Source organism: Hyperolius riggenbachi, chromosome 10 (genome assembly GCF_040937935.1).
Source record: "Hyperolius riggenbachi isolate aHypRig1 chromosome 10, aHypRig1.pri, whole genome shotgun sequence".
Classification (NCBI taxonomy): Eukaryota; Metazoa; Chordata; class Amphibia; order Anura; family Hyperoliidae; genus Hyperolius; species Hyperolius riggenbachi.
The window spans coordinates 292,695,970-292,709,883 of record NC_090655.1 but is presented as its reverse complement, the minus strand read 5'-3'; the positions used below and the strand labels follow the sequence as shown (position 1 = coordinate 292,709,883).

The 13,914-nt window shown below is 46.5% G+C and overlaps 1 pseudogene; it reads right to left on the bottom strand.

Annotated features, from left to right (window-relative positions):
- LOC137537307 (uncharacterized) overlaps positions 1-13,914 on the bottom strand; it is an 83,922-nt pseudogene that overhangs the window by 51,934 nt on the left and 18,074 nt on the right.

Below are 13,914 nucleotides of genomic sequence, written 5' to 3'. Positions count from 1 at the left end.
CCATGACTATGGAGGAGGTGACACTGACTATTAGCAGTCTGAGGACCTGTGTAACCCGGCTGTCTGTGACTATGGAGGAGGTGACACTGACTATTAGCAGTCTGAGGACCTGTGTAAACCGTCTGTCTGTGACTATGGAGGAGGTGACATTGCTTCGCTCGCTTTGCTCCCCACACGTTCTGCTTTATGCCATTATGGGTTTGGCTCTATGGCATGAATAATTCAAGCTTATCACCTGCATGGATTAGGACTATACTGATAAATGGACAACAAAGTTGGAGAACTGTCCCAAATTTGAGGCGTTGCTCCCAAGTGGAAGTCTAAGTGGTATTTGTAGTTTCTTAATGCTCAGATTACACGTCCTTCGGTGTGGGCCCACCTGTGTATTTGGCCGGGACGCGTGAATGGATGAGAGAGGAGGCGTGCTTGTAATTAACAGCACTGTTATTTTAGTGTAGTTGTTCAGTAGTAATTGGGTTACAAACTATAATTTCAGATTGAATTAGAAACCCTGGAAGCTTTTAAAGTGGTTATTGATCAGGATCAATTTGTTAGCGGTAATGGGTCATGTGTGGTCCCCGAAGATAACAGAGAATTCTAAAAAGAACAAAACATGAGGAAATTGAACAGGATAGATTTAATTGGTACAATAAGAAGAAATTTCCCCTAAAAGCCAAACTGAACCATAAGTGAAAACCCTGAGGGCGGGGACAAAGTGGAATATCACCCCCCCCGGGGAATCCTCGGGGGAAGAGATCCGTGGGTTGGATCAGTCTCTTTTTTTGGACCTCACAGGTCCCCCGAAAGGGATCCTGAAGGAAACAGCTACCGGCACTCATTCAGTGATAGGCTACACAGGTGGGGAGGAGGTGGAGAGAGGGAAGGGAGGAGGAAGAGGAAAAGGTGCTCCAAAGAACTCTGGGAACCAGCCCAAGATGGAAGTGAGGAAGAGGAGCCATGAGTCTCGCCGATGGGACCAGCTCTAAGTCCTTAGTCAATCTCTTCAGTCTTTATCCAACGGACAACCATGTCTCCCTCTTGGAAAATGGTCTGTCATTCTTCCCTTCATCCCCAGGTGATGAATGTCTGATCTATAAGGACATTGCTCTGTTCCTTAGAAGGTGCAGCACTCAGGAGTGTGTTATGGACCAGAGTCCGTGGCTTGTTGAGGCTCCACAGGAAGAGCGGTTGTCACTAATCCACTCGCCTGAACATGTAGAAGTCCGGCCTTGTTCTAAGCATATGCATCCGATCCATACAAATAAACATTCAAGTCCTTTTTATTAATAATAACAATGCAACTTGTTACAGTAAATGTGAGTGATGCAGGTAACAGTACATCTTACATTCCATGCAGAGGAACACGTCACACTGTGGGGACAATATACAGCTGATATTCAGCACATTATCCAGAGGAATAACTTTATTAGCAGCTTTATTCACAGGACAGATACTTGGAGACGCATCAGATTTCCATTCTAATAGGATTTATTTTGTTACATAACACAAAATCGTTTCCAGCAACAGCTTCCCACATTTGTGTATAGCAGTGATTGTAACACATATAACAATAACCTGTCCCCCTCTCCACCCCAGAATTCCTGTATCTCACCTCCAGCACAAACACCTGTATCCAATCATCTCCTAATTTACATTTGGGGTGCAGCACTGAGGTATTGGGGTGTCTATAGCAGTGACTGTAACACATATAACAATAACCTGTCCCCCTCTCCACCCCAGAATTCCTGTATCTCACCTCAACCCCAAACACCTGTATCCAATCATCTCCTAATTTACATTTGGGGTGCAGCACTGAGGTATTGGGGTGTCTATAGCAGTGACTGTAACACATATAACAATAACCTGTCCTCCTCTCCACCCCAGAATTCCTGTATCTCACCTCCAGCCCCAAACACCTGTATCCAATCATCTCCTAATTTACATTTGGGGAGCAGCACTGAGGCATTGGGGTGTCTATAGCAGTGACTGTAACACATATAACAATAACCTGTCCTCCTCTCCCTCCCAGAATTCCTGTATCTCACCTCAACCCCAAATACCTGTATCCAATCATCTCCTTCTAATTTACATTTGGGGTGCAGCACTGAGGCATTGGGGTGTCTATAGCAGTGATTGTAACACATATAACAATAACCTGTCCCCCTCTCCACCCCAGAATTCCTGTATCTCACCTCCAGTCCAAACACCTGTATCCAATCATCTCCTAATTTACATTTGGGGTGCAGCACTGAGGTATTGGGGTGTCTATAGCAGTGATTGTAACACATATAACAATAACCTGCCCCCTCTCTGTGACGCCGTCGATATGACATATCGAATGCGTCATGGAGTTACCAACGCTAGTTCTTCGCAAACCACCCAAACTGACAGTTTTTGGTTTAAATACACTTTTTTCTCCCTTCACCAAAGGGCTGGAGAAATCTTTTCATGGTCAGTTAATTAGCCTCCTGTTGAAAAGATTCTCTGCCAGCACAGGGGACCCCCTGAGGTGTTTATGACCTCATCCATCAGGTGAAGGGTAGATATCAGTTGACAGAAGCTCATAAGTTGTAGCTTTCTCCAGCCTGATCGGCACCGACCCACCAGGAGTCCGACACCTAGCTGCCTTGTGGCCTGAGTTGAAAGGAGACAGGAATGATCCTTATCACGCCATCTGGGCACCCAAAGATTCAACCAAACTGTAGAAACTGTATTTAATAAATAGGCACAATTTGGTAATATTTCTGGTGTTCCCAAGATCGCAGTTCCCTCAAATTCACGGAGTTTATTAGATTCCACATGACACTGGTCCTGAGAGATTTTCAGCCCTCTGGATCTTTCGGAACCAGTGCCAGTAAGGTGAAAGGGGGGGACGGTGCTATTAGCGATCCAGACTCCTCGTGTTTGGTATTAGCAGATTCACACACTTACGCTGATTGTGAATATTCATTCGAGTTCGTGATATTACCTACGGGCATGCTGAGAGCGGGCAAAATATGAATTGGCACAAAACCTCTCCCTGCCTAAGGGGGCATTGCCTTATTCAAATTGCAAGGCTGGACTTGTATGTGTCATAACTCCTCCCACCTACAGTGAGGAACAAAACTGACATGATCCAAAAGTCCAGTGTCCTTTACCTTCAATCTGATGCCTAGTAACATCCTGGCAGCCCGCAGGGACACGGGCCAACCTCCATCTTTGAACTTTCTAACAAAGGCCTGTTGGCCGCATGGCAACCGCCATTTTGGGACTTTCGCCAAAGACTTGCGATTGCCGCATGGACTACCAATAACGGTATTTGAACTGTGTATATTCAGACATTCTGTTCTCTTTTCCTCTCTTCTCTCTGTCAATCAATCTGTTCTAAAAAAAAGCTGTGTGTATGTGGTTTAGAAATAAACTAACGATTTTATCGTTCAGTCTTGTGCCTTTTCTGGTCATCTGATTGCTGCTATAACGAATCTGCCCTCTGAAGAGTCAGTCATACTACCGCATTGTTTTATGATTTGCTTATGATTGTTGATTTGCTAGCTAGGTTGTAAATAACCGTTTCTTTCTTCTAGGATTAGCTAGTACCAGATTTCCTGTGCGAAATCGATAACTTTCGTTTCTCGATTATAAATACAATTCGAGATTGCATCATATAGGGACCCAGTAACCTTTCTTTAACGTCACATTGCTCACAGTCTTTAAGCCGTCGGAAGTGACTATTCCCCGAACGGTGACTTGAGCGTGTTGAACGTGATTGGGCTGGCTACCGTATTATGATAGCGGGAGTCTCTTTCCTCCCTGAACTTGAGAGAGTGGTGGCATTTTACTTTATTTACCCGATTTCCAGCGCGAAATCGATATTTTTAGTTTACCGATTGTATATACAATCAGAATTGTACATGTATGGGCACCTCCAACCAATCTCAACCGTTTACTACGCACACAGTGAATTTGCCTCCAGCAGTCTCTAGTGCATGAGACCTGCATGGCAACAGTGGCCTAGTAATACGGGATTGGTGGATGTTTGTCCCATTACATATTGTCGGCAGCTGCGCGACCAATCTTTATTGTCAGTCTGTTCACCGTACTTCCTGCGTAGGCTAACGGGAGCAGATTAGACGGGATTGGCACGCTCTGTCGCCCTTTTCTTTCTTCCCTCTGACGATCCAGCAACCGGTCTCGTTGTCCGTCTGCGCCCGTACTTCCTGCGTACGCTAACGGGAGCAGATCTCGACGGGATCGCGGGGCTGGATTGTCACACTCTCCACCCCAGAATTCCTGTATCTCACCTCAACCCCAAACACCTGTATCCATTCATCTCCTAATTTACATTTGGGGTGCAGCACTGAGGCATTGGGGTATCTATAGCAGTGACTGTAACACATATAACAATAACCTGTCCCCCTCTCCACCCCAGAATTCCTGTATCTCACCTCCAGCCCAAACACCTGTATCCAATCATCTCCTTCTAATTTACATTTGGGGTGCAGCACTGAGGCGTTGGGGTGTCTATAGCATGTGATTGTAACACATATAACAATAACCTGTCCCCCTCTCCACCACAGAATTCCTGTATCTCACCTCAACCCCAAACACCTGTATTCAATCATCTCCTAATTTACATTTGGGGCGCAGTACTGAGGCACTGGAGTGTCTATAGCAGTGATTGTAACACATATAACAATAACCTGTCCCCTCTCCCCCCAGAATTCATGTATCTCACCTCAACCCCAAACACCTGTATCCAATCATCTCCTTCTAATTTACATTTGGGGTGCAGCACCGAGGCATTGGGGTGTCTATAGCAGTGACTGTATCACATATAACAATAACCTGTCCCCCTCTCCACCCCAGAATTCCTGTATCTCACCTCAAGCCCAAACACCTGTATCCAATCATCTCCTAATTTACATTTGGGGTGCAGCACTGCGGCATTGGGGTGTATCTGCACTATTTGTGCTGGAGTGTAATATGATCAGCTTCCAACAAAGTGAATAATTCGATTTTCAGCACTCTCTTGAGATCAGTAGTGATTATTCAGCTAAATAAAAGTATTTTGTTTTTTTATTTACTTTTCAGGAGAGCCATGGCTGTATGTAACAGCAGATCCTGCCTCATTTGCATATATAAAGTACCTGGTATATTAACTCCCTTCAATGAAAAAATATAAAGTGAACACAGGCAAGTTGTACCTAGTCTTAGTACTTTATGTACCCATGTTTATCTCTTCATGACACCTCAGTTCAGGGAGTTTAATGCTTTACAAACCAATGCACTGAGCAGCATGAGAGAGTCCTCAGGATTCTGGTAAATATGCTGCCATGTGCATCTAGCAAGAAATAAAACAAACACTGGAAAAGAACACTTATGGCCAATACATTTCCCACACTCAGTGCAGTAATAGAGCTTCTCCCAGTGATGAGAGAGGGATAAGCAGAACTGAACAAGCCTGTTATTGGCTGCTGCACTCCCCTCTCCATCCTCCCTACTGCCTGCTATGCTGGGGAGGTGGAGAGCTGTATGCTGTGGCCACTTCAGCTTTACTGAAGACCGAGCAATGTTAGCTGACTCTTACTTACCACCAGTGTGAGTTCTCTCATGTCTGACAAGATGTGATTTCTGAACAAAACATTTCCCACACTCAGCACATGAATAGGGCTTCTCACCAGTGTGAGATTGCTCATGTATGACAAGTTCTGATTTCCGTGCAAAATATTTTCCACACTCAGCACATGAATAGGGCTTCTCACCAGTGTGAGTTTTCTCATGACTGACAACATGTGATTTAAGTGCAAAACATTTCCCACACTTGGCACATGAATAGGGCTTCTCACCAGTGTGATATCTCATATGTCTGGCAAGGTATCTATTATCTCCAAAACATTTCCCACACTCAGCACATGAGTAGGGCTTCTCACCTGTATGAGATCTCCCATGTCTGACAAGATTTGATTTATGAGCAAAACATTTCCCACACTCTGCACATGAATAGGGTTTTTCACCAGTGTGAGATTTCTTATGGCTGACAACTTCTGAGGTATGTGCAAAACATTTTCCACACTCAGCACATGAATAAGGCTTCTCACCTGTGTGAGATCTCTTATGTCTGACAAGGTGTTGCTTATCACTAAAGCATTTCCCACACTCAGCACAAGAATAGGGTTTTACACCAGTGTGAGATCTCTCATGTCTGACAAGCTGTGATTTCTGTACAAAACATTTCCCACACTCAGCACATGAATAGGGCTTCACACCAGTGTGAGAAACCTCATGTGCGACAAGCTGTGATTTCCACACAAAAAACTTTCCACACTCAGCACATGAATAAGGCTTCTCCCCTGTGTGATTTCTCTCATGTATGACAAGGTATGATTTCTCTCCAAAACATTTCCCACACTCACTACATGAATAGGGCTTCTCTCCAGTGTGAGATTTCTCGTGTCTGACAAGGTTTCTATAATCTACAAAACATTTCCCACACTCAGTACATGAATAGAGCTTCTCACCAGTATGAAGTCTCTTATGTCTTACGAGCTGTGATTTCTGAACAAAACATTTCCCACACTCAGCACATGAATATGGCTTCTCACCAGCGTGACATCTCTCATGACTGACAAGCTGTGATTTCCATGCAAAACATTTCCCACACCCAGCACATGAAAAGGGTTTCTCACCAGTGTGTAATCTCTCATGTCTGACAAGGGTTTTTTTCTCTCCAAAACAATTCCCACACTCAGCACATGAATGTGGCTTTTCACTAATGTGGATTGCCTCATGAGTGGCAAGATGCGATTTCTGAACAAAGCATTTCCCACACTCAGCACATGAATAGGGCTTTTCACCAGTGTGAGTTCTCTCATGTATGACAAGGTATGCTTTCTGTCCAAAACATTTTCCACACTCAGCACATGAAAAGGGCTTCTTACCAGTGTGAATTGCTTCATGTCTGACAAGGGCTTTTTTATCTCCAAAAGAATTCCCACACTCAGCACATAAATAGGGCTTCTCACCAGTGTGAGATCTCTCATGTCTGACAAGCTCTGATTTCTGTACAAAACATTTCCCACACTCAGCACAAGAATAAGGCTTTTTTCCTGTGTGAGTTCTCTCATGTATGGCAAGCTTTGATTTCTGTACAAAAATTTTCCCACACTCAGCACATGAATAGGGCTTCTCACTAGTGTGAGTTCTCTCATGTCTGACAAGATTTGATTGCTGAACAAAACATTTCCCACATGTGGAGCAGGAATAAGACCCTCCAGCAGGGGGAGAGCTGTGCTGGGTATGAGGCCCCTTTAGGTTAGACAGGTGAGGGGAGTCCGGAGGAATATTTGGGGTCACCAGGATATCTGCAGGAGACTCTTGTCCAGTGACTTCATCATCCGTTGTACAGTCTGTGGATATAGAGAGACGAGTCTCTGAGAGGTTCCTGATGCCGGGACTCCGTGCTGCAAATAGAGAAAGATCATCACTTCCTGTTAGAGAATTCTGAGAGGAGGAGCAATTATCCTGAAAGGAGCTGTGAGGTGAAATCTGTACATGTACATTTCCTTTCCGCTTCTTCCAGTCCTAGAACTCTCTGTGTCCCTCACCGCAGCTGCCATCCACAGCTTCCCGCTGCCAGCTTGTAATGGCTTCTGCACATGCACAGGCCGGCCACAATCACGCTCACTTCACCAGGAGTGTTGTGCGCAAGCGCAGAACTATGATGGGTTAGTGACCGATTACACGCTGATAGCGCAGCTGCGACGACAGAGACTTCTAGGGCTGGAAAAAGCTCCAGGTAAGTAAAACTGCACACACAGATTTCACCTCACAACTTCTAGAGAAGAGTATTCTTATGTCTATGTGTGAATACAACTATTATCATTGCAATAATGCATCATGTTGGATAAACAGCACTGGAGGGAGGCAGTCCTCAATATATCCGAATCAAGATTTGGATGTGTAATATGGGAGCTTCAAGCTCCTCAAAAAAAACACACACAGATCTTTGGGCCCCCAAAAAACTAAAGTACATAACTTAGTAACCACAGAGCGAAAAAGTTTGATCACAGGACCTCAACATGATTCAAAAATGCAAAAAAATGTTATTATGGACCTATTCACAGTAATCAACAAACAGTTAAAATCACTTAAACAATGAGGATCCCAGGGTGCCTCAGTCCCCCCTCCACACATACAACCGCATTCCTCACTCAGACCACACTCAATTAAATTGGTTAGAATGCTGCAGCAATTCTAGATATATGGGTATTGCGACTAACACATATATGTAATTGTCCCCTTCAAAACAAAGTTGGTAGCTTTAAAGTGGGCTTTAACCTCCTAATAGAGGTAAGGGAATGTGCCTAAATTGCAAATAGCAGGATGCTGGATACTTCAACCCTTGAGTGCACTCAAAAGATAAAACGGCCAATGCAAAAACAAAGTTCCTTGTAGAAAAAACACACAGATTGAATACACTTCCAGCTGTTATGCGCAATGTTCTCCTCCACAATAAGCATATCTTGGGATATCTTTAGTGTTATGCTGGGAATACACGGTTCGTTTTTGCCTTCGTTTAAACCTTCGTTTCGATTGTGCCTTTTGTCCTTTTCGATCCCGAAATAATCGGTCATACGGTTAATATCACCACCCACGGTTTCGTTTTTTTTTCCGATTCTGATGGTTTCGTTTTTCCAATGATCGAAGGCTGCAAAGAAACGAAACGAAAATCCCTTTTTACAGGGACGGACTAACATAAACGAACATAAAATCGATCTGAACAGCCATCAAGCCTACCAATGGCTCGATTAGATGGATAAAGAGAGATAATATCAAACATGTTCGATCACTAGTCGTTCGTTTTTGGGGTCTATTAATCGAAACTATAATGAGATTATGACTATTTTCACATACGTTTTCAACACTCGATTCGTTTACTGAACCAATCGAAGGTTTAAACGAAGGCAAAAACGAACCGTGTATTCCCAGCATTAGAAGCAAGACTTAATCCACAGCTTACTTGTACTCCTGGTGAGTCACTTGCACCTCCGGACATCCGCAGGTCCCCGACACTCTGCGGTCCACAGTGGCTGTGCGCTGATCTCACCTGGTTTGCCGTTCCCATGTATCATGCTGTTGCACCTCCTGAAAGTGGCGTGGTCTGATAGTAGCGGTGAGCGCGATCTACCCGCTTCCTACTTAGCACAGCGGGGATCGAGCGCTCCTGTGTTACTGGTGATGAACGAGGCCGGCCTCCTAGGACTCCTCCCACTTACATGTTTCACCAATCAACTTGACTTCCTCAGAGTGACGTCAGGGGGAGACGTCACTGACGCAGGGCGGTGGGCACCATACAATAGCCCAAGAAACGGTATGTCACAAAACTGCTGTCAAAATCCCACTCCTTAGTCCCGGGGCTGGGTTACCATAATCTTTAACAATTGCTGATTGAGGTGCTCTATACCCTGGCTCATCCATCCTTTGTTCTCTGTACTTGGCCTGAGGAAGTGGGATCAGACATGCGAAACACGTTGCCTGTGCTTTAAGACTGTCGTTGCTGAGATAATCCACCTCCTCCTTTTTCAATTATAGTGTTTTAACTGGGTTTTATAAACCTTTGGGTGCCGCTTCTCTTTTATTGTGCTGTTGACCTCCCCCCCCCCCCCCCCCCCCGCTGAATCCAGGGCTGGAGACTTGGGCGCAGCAGCGCAGGAGACTTCGGCGCAGCCGGCGCCACCATAGGCTGTAACAGGAATTACAGCTACAGCGGGCACAGGGAGTAACTTCAGCGCCATCAGAAGACGGAGCCGAAGTTGCTTTTAAAACAATAATTTGGCATCCAGCAATTGCTGGAAGCCAAATTATTTCATTCCCCCACTATCCATGGCGGCCTGGAGGGGGAATAGTAATTACCACGGTCCGGACTTGTGCGGCAGCAGGATCAGCCGTATGCCGGCTGTATCCTGCGCCCAAGTCTCCGGCGCCGTTCTCTCTTGTACGCCTCCCCCACCCCGACCCTTGAGGTTGGGAGGGGTACTGTCTTAGCCCCATATGGCTCACACCATTACGCAGGCTACATATCATTTTTCCTCAAGAGAGCGATCCCGCCCAGTCCAGGTTGGGCACCCCGAGTGGAGTCGGGTTTAACATCTCCACCTGCTACAAGTGGTTGGTTGCTCCTCCATGCAACCCATTTTTGTGAGTAACATCCTACTATTTATACACTTATCCCCTTGTAGCTACATATTGCGCTATTTGGGCTTCCGTTGTCTCTGCTTTCTAAGGTGCCAAGACACCCACATTCAAATACTTCCCAACGTAAATTCACTTTCTTGTGTGCCAAGTAGGGATACTCTATGAGAGACCACTAAATGTGTTGATAAAATATTATAGCAAATAATCTCCCTCCAGAACGTCCAGCCTCTGGCCAATCCCAGAACATGTGGAAGAAGGTTCCGGAACCCACAGCACACCCAGGGCAGTTGGGAGTATTTGAGGCATCCAACTTGTGCATACATTCCAGTGTTAAATATGTGTAAGAATGTAAACTGTATTACTCAGTCTTTCACCGATATTGGGACAAAGTCTTGTAGGATTTGCTCCCAATCAGCATCACAGAGATCTGGAACATCCCCATTCCAGCGTCCCTGACATCTGATTAGACTACGTGATGTACGGTTCATTAGCTCAAATATAATGCAGATAAGGATGTGTCTAGGTTAGCTGCCATCATTGTTCTTCCAGGTAAACAAGGTATCATCGGCATACAGAGACCTCTTCAATGCTGCTTAAGGATACGCCAGTAATGCTTGTGGAATCTCTGATTAAGATAGCCAATGGCTCAATAGCAAGCAGAAATACATATGGTGAGATTGGACAGTCTTGCCGTGTGCCATATGGTGAGATTGGGCAGTCTTGCCGTGTGCCGTATGGTGAGAATGGACAGCCTTGCCATGTGCCATATGGTGAGATTGGGCAACCTTGCCGTTTGGCGTATGGTGAGAATGGGCAGCCTTGCCGTGTGCCATATGGCGAGATTGGGCAACCTTGCCGTGTGTCGTATGGTTAGAGTGGGCAGCCTTGCCGTTTGCCGTATGGTGAGAATGGGCAGCCTTGCCATGTGCGGTATGGTGAGGATGGGCAGTCTTGCCGTGTGCCATATGGTGAGAATGGGCAGCCTTGCCTTGTGCCGTATGGTAAGATTGGGCAGCCTTGCTACATGCCCAATCTCACCATACAGCACGTATGGTGAGATTGGGCAGCCTTGCCGTGTGCCGTATGGTGAGATTGGGCAGCCTTGCCGTGTGCCGTATGGTGAGAATGGGCAGCCTTGCCGTGTGCTGTATGGTGAGGATGGGCAGCCTTACCGTGTGCCATCGGGTGAGAATGGGCAGCCTTACCGTGTGCTATATGGTGAGAATGGGCAGCCTTGCCGTGTGCCGTATGGTGAGAATAGGCAGCCTTACCGTGTGCCATCGGATGAGAATGGGCAGCCTTACCGTGTGCTATATGGTGAGAATGGGCAGCCTTGACGTGTGCTGTATGGTGAGAATGGGCAGCCTTGCCACATGTGCCGTATGGGGAGAATGGGCAGGCTTGCCATGTCCCGTATGGTGAGAATGGGCAGTCTTGCCATGTGCCATATGGTGAGAATGGGCAGCCTTGCCATGTGCCGTATGGTGAGAATGGGCAGCCTTGCCACATGTGCCATATGGGGAGAATGGGCAGGCTTGCCATATCCCGTATGGTGAGAATGGGCAGTCTTGCCATGTGCCATATGGTGAGAATAGGCAGCCTTGCCATGTGCCGTATGGTGAGAATGGGCAGCCTTGCCACATGTGCCGTATGGGGAGAATGGGCAGGCTTGCCATGTCCCGTATGGTGAGAATGGGCAGTCTTGCCATGTGCCATATGGTGAGAATGGGCAGCCTTGCCACATGTGCCATATGGGGAGAATGGGCAGGCTTGCCATATCCCGTATGGTGAGAATGGGCAGTCTTGCCATGTGCCATATGGTGAGAATAGGCAGCCTTGCCATGTGCCGTATGGTGAGAATGGGCAGCCTTGCCACATGTGCCGTATGGGGAGAATGGGCAGGCTTGCCATGTCCCGTATGGTGAGAATGGGCAGTCTTGCCATGTGCCATATGGTGAGAATGGGCAGCCTTGCCATGTGCCGTATGGTGAGAATGGGCAGGCTTGCCATGTGCCGTATGGTGAGAATGGACAGTGTGCCATATGATGAGAATGGGTAGCCTTGTCGTGTGCCGTATGGTGAGAATGGGCAGGGTTGCCATGTGCCATATGCCGTATAGTGAGAATGGGCAGCCTTGCCTTGTGCCATATGGTGAGAATGGGCAGCCTTGCTACATGTGCCGTATGGTGAGATTGGGCAGCCTTGCCGTGTGCCATATGGTGAGAATGGCCAGCCTTGCCTTGTGCCATATGGTGAGAATGGGCAGCCTTGCCTTGTGCTGTATGGTGAGATTGGGCAGCCTTGCCATGTGCTGTATGGTGAGAATGGGCAGGCTTGCCATGTGCTGTATGGTGAGAATGGGCAGGCTTGCCATGTGCCGTATGGTGAGAATGGGCAGCTGTGTGCCCCGAGACAGTGGAGAAGGTTGTGAAATAACATTGATAGTCTTTATCCTAGTGCCTGGGGCATGATACTTGATTCAGGAGATTATCTCCAAAGCCATACATGCTTAGACGTTGCCAGAGATTGGGCCATGCGGCAGAGCGGAATGCCTTCTCTGTGCCGAGCGAGGCAGTGACCTTCCACCCGAATCCAGCGGAGGTGGTAATATGCTGGTAAATAGTCTGCGAAGGTTAATATCGGTACTCCGCCCTGGCAGAGAGCCTGTCTGGTCACGTCTGTTCTGACTGCCTTCATCCTATTAGCCAGGATCTTCCCATCAGAGTTACAGAGTGACATGTAGGACCCACAGCAATTAGGATCCTTATTGGGTTTAAGTATAACTATGATAATGGCCTCATTATAAGTGGGTGGTATTAAGGGGCCTTCTAGTACAGTATAATCTCAGTATAATATAAGTATAACTATGATAATGGCCTCATTATAAGTGGGTGGTATTAAGGGGCCTTCTAGTACAGTATAATCTCGGTATAATATAAGTAACACTATGATAATGGCCTCATTATAAGTGGATAGTAATAAGGGGCCTTCTAGTACAGTATAATCTCGGTATAATATAAGTATAACTATGATAATGGCCTCATTATAAGTGGATAGTAATAAGGGGCCTTCTAGTACAGCATAATCTCGGTATAATAGTAAACATTTGTGTAGAATAAACTACCTCTCCAGGTCCGGACAGTCTCCATTATAAGTCTATGGAAGCAATGCCTGGTACAGTAAACTCTGATATAATAAAACTTGTGTTATAGAAAACATGTTTTTAGCCCGTGTGACGCTGACTCTGGATGTAGTAAAAGTGTGTGGAGAATGTGTCATGTCAGTGGGCGGTGCATGCATCACATGTCAGTGGGCGGTGCATGCATCACATGTCAGTGGGCGGTGCATGCATCACATGTCAGTGGGCGGTGCATGTGTCACCTGTCAGTGGGCGGTGCATGCATCATATGTTAGTGGGCAGTGCATGCGTCATATGTCAGTGGGCGGTGCATGCATCACGTCAGTGGGCGGTGCATGCATCACATGTCAGTGGGCGGTGAATGCATTACATGTCAGTGGGCGGTGCATGCATCACATGTCAGGGGCGGTGCATGCATCACATGTCAGCAGGCGGTGCATGCATCATATGTCAGTGTGTGGAGAATGTGTCATGTCAGTGGGCGGTGCATGCGTCATATGTCAGTGGGCGATGCATGCTTCATATGTCAGTGGGCGGTGCATGCATCACATATCAGTGGGTGGTGCATGTGTCATCTGTCAGTGGGCGGTGCATGCATCATA